This window comes from Vipera ursinii (assembly GCF_947247035.1).
Source record: "Vipera ursinii genome assembly, chromosome: 6".
In the NCBI taxonomy this organism is placed as follows: domain Eukaryota; kingdom Metazoa; phylum Chordata; class Lepidosauria; order Squamata; family Viperidae; genus Vipera; species Vipera ursinii.
This window is the reverse complement of record NC_139515.1, coordinates 85,404,958-85,411,167: the sequence shown is the minus strand read 5'-3', so window position 1 is coordinate 85,411,167 and position 6,210 is coordinate 85,404,958.

Here is a 6,210-nt window from a genome sequence, read left to right as displayed (position 1 = left end):
GCTCAGCCCCGACTCCAGTCGGGTTCAGCCTGCCTTCAAATCTCAGCTTCGGCTGAACCGTGGTGGAACCAAGGTAGGCCTCCACCTCCTGCTTCTGCGGACCCCAGAGGTGTCTGGTTGGACTGGATGGGAACCTAAAGGCTGGATTAAGGTGGTCTTGGTGTGACCCGGAAGGCTTGGCAAGGCTGCCCAGATCCAGGCGGTAAACCGTGTGTTTCTCCATCCATTATACTGATGAATTAAATAACTAATTGTGGTGGCTGCGCAGTGATTCAGTGGTGCTGCATATCATTTATAAATATCGATGATGGATGGATGGATAGAAGGAAGAAAGGAAGGAGGAATAGGAGGAGGGGAAAAGGAAGAGGTTGAAAAGGAGAAGGGGACAGGAGGGGAGGAGGGAGGGAGGGAAGGAAGGAAGGAAGATAGGGAATGGAGAGGGAAGGAAAAAAGGAAGAAGGAGGAGGGAGGGAGAGAAGGAAGAAGGAAGGGAATAAAGAGGAAGGGAAGAAGGAGGGAGGGAGGAAGGAAGGAGAGAAAGATAGGGAATGGACAAGGAGGTAGGGAAGGAAGGAAGACAGAGAAGGAGGGAGAGAGGGAGGAAGGGAACAAAGAAAGAAGGAAGGAAGGAAGGAAGGAAGGAAGGAAGGAAGGAAGGAAGGAAGGAAGGAAGGTTGGTCCTATTTGTTATGGTCCTACGAGAGAATGTCCTTCCAAACATAATTCTGCCCATCTCTAGGAATTTATCAAAGGGTCTTGGTACAGGAGACAAGACCTTCTTGGTAGTGACTTCTCCTTTATGGAATTTTCTCGTCCTGGAGATTTGGTTAGTTCTTATCAGGCACCGGACAATGACTATTTTGGCAGGCCCCAAGTGTCCCAGCTGCGTTAAAAGGGGACCGGACTTTGAGCACGTGATCCTAGCTGCCGTTAATTTATTCATTTCAGGAAATTTACATGGCTGTCCAATCACTCCCATCAGTGGCTCCCATCTGCCATCTTGACTTTCTGACAGGAAAACAAACCCGGAAACAAACGATTTGTGATGGGTTTTGCAGAAATCCACCTATCATTTTGGGTGGGGTTTGAGTGTGGCCCAGATAGAAAAATTCTATTGGGGGGGGTGGGGGGGTGGGAAACAAAAACTTGTAAACTGTTTTGTAGAATCTGGGAAAAGGAAACGCCAACAAGAAAGAGAAACAGAAATGGAAAATAGCATTGATGGTGTGTTCCTGATTTCCAATTACTGGGAAAGTTTCAACCTGTAACCTTGGACTCTCAAAGTTTCATACATACATACATATCTATTTGCAAATTGGAAACACTCCAAAACAAGGAATAATGAACACTGGATGTTTCCTGATGAAAGAATGGGAATTTTACAGGGCAAATGGCCACGGACCTTTTTACCTACTTAATATGAATTGCATATGAATAATTTAAGATTCTTACTCAATGCGGAAATTTTAACGTTCGTGGCATGTTTAAATGTGTGTTATGTATATGTACACTCTTGAGAGCAAGCAACTAAATTTCATTTTTAACGTGTGACGTTGTGCCCACAGTAAAAAAAAAAGATAGCAAAGGTTATCTTACCTTACCTTATCATATGAAATACAAATATCGTTAATAGTCATATCAAATAGGAAATATTTCAATTATGGGTAGTCCACAACGTATGACCATAACTCAGCCCCAAATTTCCATTGCTAAGTGAGACAGTTGTTAAGTGAGTTGTGCTCCATTTTACACCCTTTTGCGCCATTGTTGCTAAGTGGATCACTGCAATTGTTGTGTTCATAACACAGCTGTTAAATCAATCTGGCTTCCCCAGAATGTCAGGTCACAAAAAGGGATCACATGATGTCAGGGACAACGCAACCGTCATAAATACGAGTCAGTTGACAAGCGTCCAAATTTTAATCACGTGACAACGGGGGATGCTGAAACGGCCGTAAGTGTGAAAAACGGCCGTAAGTCCCTTTTTCCAGTGCCGCTTGACTGTTTTAAGTCAAGACTACCTGCGTTCACTTTAAATGTGAAACATTTAATATTCAGATTAAATGTGAAACATTTCAATATTCAGATTTAAAGTCAGGATGGCAGCCATCAACATGGGCTCAGAGGCCTGCTCCCTTTGGAACCCATGCAGTCACAAAGTAAAAAATAAATATTTTAATACAAGTGGTTCTCCCCTGGCATAACAACAACAACAACAATAATAATGATGAGTTAGAAGGGGGGACCTTGGAGGTCTTCTAGTCCAACCCCCTGCTCAGGCAGGAGCTCCTATATCATTTCAGACAAATGGTTGTCCAGTCTCTTCTTAAAAGTGACAAGTTGCAACAGACCCTCCAAAAACAACTTAAAACTTGGTTTTAGTCCTCCAACATCATACACACACACACACACACACACACACACACACACACACACACACACACAGAGTCATTTGACCACATTTTGAGTACTCAGGGAAATAACTAATCAAGGGGAGAAGCAACCTAGAACTAAGGAGAAATTTCCTGACAGTGAGAACAATTAACCAGTGGAACAACCTGCCTCCAGAAGTGGTGAATGCTCCAACACTGGAAGTTTTTAAGAAGAGACTGGACAGCCATTTGTCTGGAATGGAATAGGGTTTCCTGCCTGAGCAGGGGGTTGGACTAGATGACCTCCAAGGTCCCTTCCAACTTCTTCTTCTTCTTCTTCTTCTTCTTCTTCTTCTTCTTCTTCTTCTTCTTCTTCTTATTATTATTATTATTATTATTATTATTATTATTATTATTATCTCACATCTACGGCCATTTGCAGCACGTTGATCATGTGACGAGGAGTTTATGACGGTTTTACCGGAAATCCGTGTTTATTTCTGGTTTCCAGCCACTCCAGCCCACAGCAAACAATGGGCTCGCTTAGTGACCTCTGTGCTTGCTTAATGACTGCTCCCTAAAAAGGTAGAGAGAAAAAAATAAGGTCAGTCATGTGATGCCCTGCTTTACAACTGTCACAACTTACAACTGTAATTGCCAGGCTTAGTTATGGTTCGTAAGTTGGGGACTGTCTATTCAGATTAGTAGGCTTGCAATTTATTGCAATGTAAACAAATTACCGTATATACTTGAGTATAAGCCGAATTTTTCAGCCCACTTTTTGGGCTGAAAAATTCCACTTCGGCTTATACTCCAGTCAACAAAAAAAACTTACCGAGGACTTGTGCGCGGCCGAGGCTTTGGTGCTTCCGGGATCGCCCGCACCTCTCCCAAGCCACCGCCGTCCGAGACCTGCCGAAGTTTGGGGAGGTTTGGGGAGGTGCGCGCGCACCTCCCCAAACTCCGCGCCTTGCCTGCCTGCTTCTTTCCGCAGCGGAAAGAAGCAGGCAGGCAGGGCGCGGAGGAACGGAGACTTGCCGACGTTTGGGGAGGTTTGGGCGCCTCCCCAAACCTCGGCAGGTCTCCGTTCCTCCTGCCGACCTTTGGGGAGGTTTGGGCGCCTCCCCAAACCTCCCCAAACCTCGGCAGGTCTCCGTTCCTCCTGCCGACCTTTGGGGAAGTTTGGGCGCCTCCCCAAACCTCCCCAAACCTCGGCAGGTCTCCGTTCCTCCTGCCGACCTTTGGGGAGGTTTGGGCGCCTCCCCAAACCTCGGCAGGTCTCCGTTCCTCCGCGCAGACCTGCCGACGTTTGGGAAGGTTTGGGCGCCTCCCCAAACCTCCCCAGGTCTCCGTTCCTGTTTGGGGAGGTTTGGGCGCCTCCCCAAACCTCCCCAAACCTCGGCAGGTCTCCGTTCCTGTTTGGGGAGGTTTGGGCGCCTCCCCAAACCTCCCCAAACCTCGGCAGGTCTCCGTTCCTCCGCGCAGACCTGCCGACCTTTGGGGAGGTTTGGGCGCCTCCCCAAACGTCCCCAAACCTCGGCAGGTCTCCGTTCCTGTTTGGGGAGGTTTGGGCGCCTCCCCAAACCTCCCCAAACCTCGGCAGGTCTCCGTTCCTCCGCGCAGACCTGCCGACGTTTGGGGAGGTTTGGGCGCCTCCCCAAACGTCCCCAAACCTCGGCAGGTCTCCGTTCCTCCGCGCAGACCTGCCGACCTTTGGGGAGGTTTGGGCGCCTCCCCAAACCTCCCCAAACCTCGGCAGGTCTCCGTTCTTCCTGCCGACCTTTGGGGAGGTTTGGGCGCCTCCCCAAACCTCGGCAGGTCTGCGCGGAGGAACGGAGACCTGCCGAGGTTTGGGGAGGTTTGGGGAGGTTTGGGGAGGCGCCCAAACCTCCCCAAACAGGAACGGAGACCTGCCGAGGTTTGGGGACGTTTGGGGAGGCGCCCAAACCTCCCCAAAGGTCGGCAGGTCTGCGCGGAGGAACGGAGACCTGCCGAGGTTTGGGGACGTTTGGGGAGGCGCCCAAACCTCCCCAAACAGGAACGGAGACCTGCCGAGGTTTGGGGACGTTTGGGGAGGCGCCCAAACCTCCCCAAAGGTCGGCAGATCTGCGCGGAGGAACGGAGACCTGCCGAGGTTTGGGGAGGTTTGGGGAGGCGCCCAAACCTCCCCAAAGGTCGGCAGGAGGAACGGAGACCTGCCGAGGTTTGGGGAGGTTTGGGGAGGCGCCCAAACCTCCCCAAAGGTCGGCAGGAGGAACGGAGACCTGCCGACGAGCCGCGGCTACACAGGGTATTCCTGTGTATTCAGGCTTGCAAAATGGCGGATCGAGCCTCTGCTGGCGGCAGAGGCTTGCAGAACGGCGGATCGGCTTATACTCGAGTCAATAACTTTTTCCAGTTTTTGGGGGTGAAATTGGGGGTCTCGGCTTATACTCGAGTCGGCTTATACTCAAGTATATACGGTACATGGCGACATAATAAATCATTAGTGCACCCAAAGCCGGAACGATAGAGCCAAATGTTGTTAAATTTAAAAATTTCCCTCCAGTTCAGCTCATTCCCGTGTGATTATGTGAGCATAAACACCGGGGGAGAGCCCGGAGTTGGTTTCTATTCCTATTTTGAGGGATTTGTTTTTTTACAATTTCTCCATCAAGACCCAGGCTGGGATTGCCTTGTGGTCTTTCCATCTAAATATTAGCCAAGTCCAGGGGTAGGCAACCTCGGCTCTTTTATGACTCATGGACTTCAACTCCCAGAATTCCTGAGTCAGCTGACTCAGGAATTCTGGGAGTTGAAGTCCATGAGTCATAAAAGAGCCGAGGTTGCCTACCCTTGGCCAAGTCCAATCCTGCTTAGATCCACAGGTGAATCATTAATACACAGAGGTGCATGGCTGCACCTGCATTTTCTGAAATCGACCATGATCACTTTCGTTTGTCCTACGTTTCAAACGAGGCTGTTTTTGTTACACCAGGTCACCGAACCCTCTACTCCAGACATGTCAAACACAAGGCCCGGGGGCCGGATCCGGCCCGCGAAGTGGTTTCATGTGGCCCGCGAAACCATCCTGGAAACAGTGAGGGAACGGCCCCCCACTTCCTTGGCCCTGGCCCAGAGACCCTCCTTCTGCCAGAGACCCTCAGATCTCTCCCACTCCTGCCCAGGCCCCCATAGGCACCCTTGATGTGAACGATGTAGAGCTGGCCACGCCCACCCAGTAGGCCATATGCACTCTGGCCACACCCACCCAGGCCATACCCACCCGGCCCCTTGAGGGCAACCGCAATGCTGATGCGGCCCTCAATGAAATTGAGTTTGACACCCCTGCTCTACTCCTTGGAGTAAGCACCCACACTGTCATTCTGAACAAGGCCCACTACTGTTGTATCATCCGCATACTTCACAGTAGAAAAGAGTCCTTCAGAGAAGAGCAACAAAGATGATCAGGGGACGGGAGGCTAAAACATATAAGGAACAGTTGCAGGAATTGGGTATGTCTAATTTAATGAAGAGAAGGACTATTGGGTGACATAAGAGCAGTGTTCCAGTATCTCACGGGCTGCCCCCAAAGAAGAGGCAGTCAAGCTATTCTCCAAAGCACCTGAAGGCAGGACAAGAAGCAACGGATGGAAACTCACCAAGGAGAGAAGCAACCTAGAATTAAGGAGAAACTTCCGGACTGTGAGAACAATTAACCAGTGGAACAACCTGCCTCCAGAAGTGGTGAATGCTCCAATACTGGAAGAGACTGGACAGCCATTTGCCTGAAATTGTATAGGGTTTCCTGCCTGAGCATGGGGTTGGACTAGATGACCCCCAAGGTCTCTTCCAACAT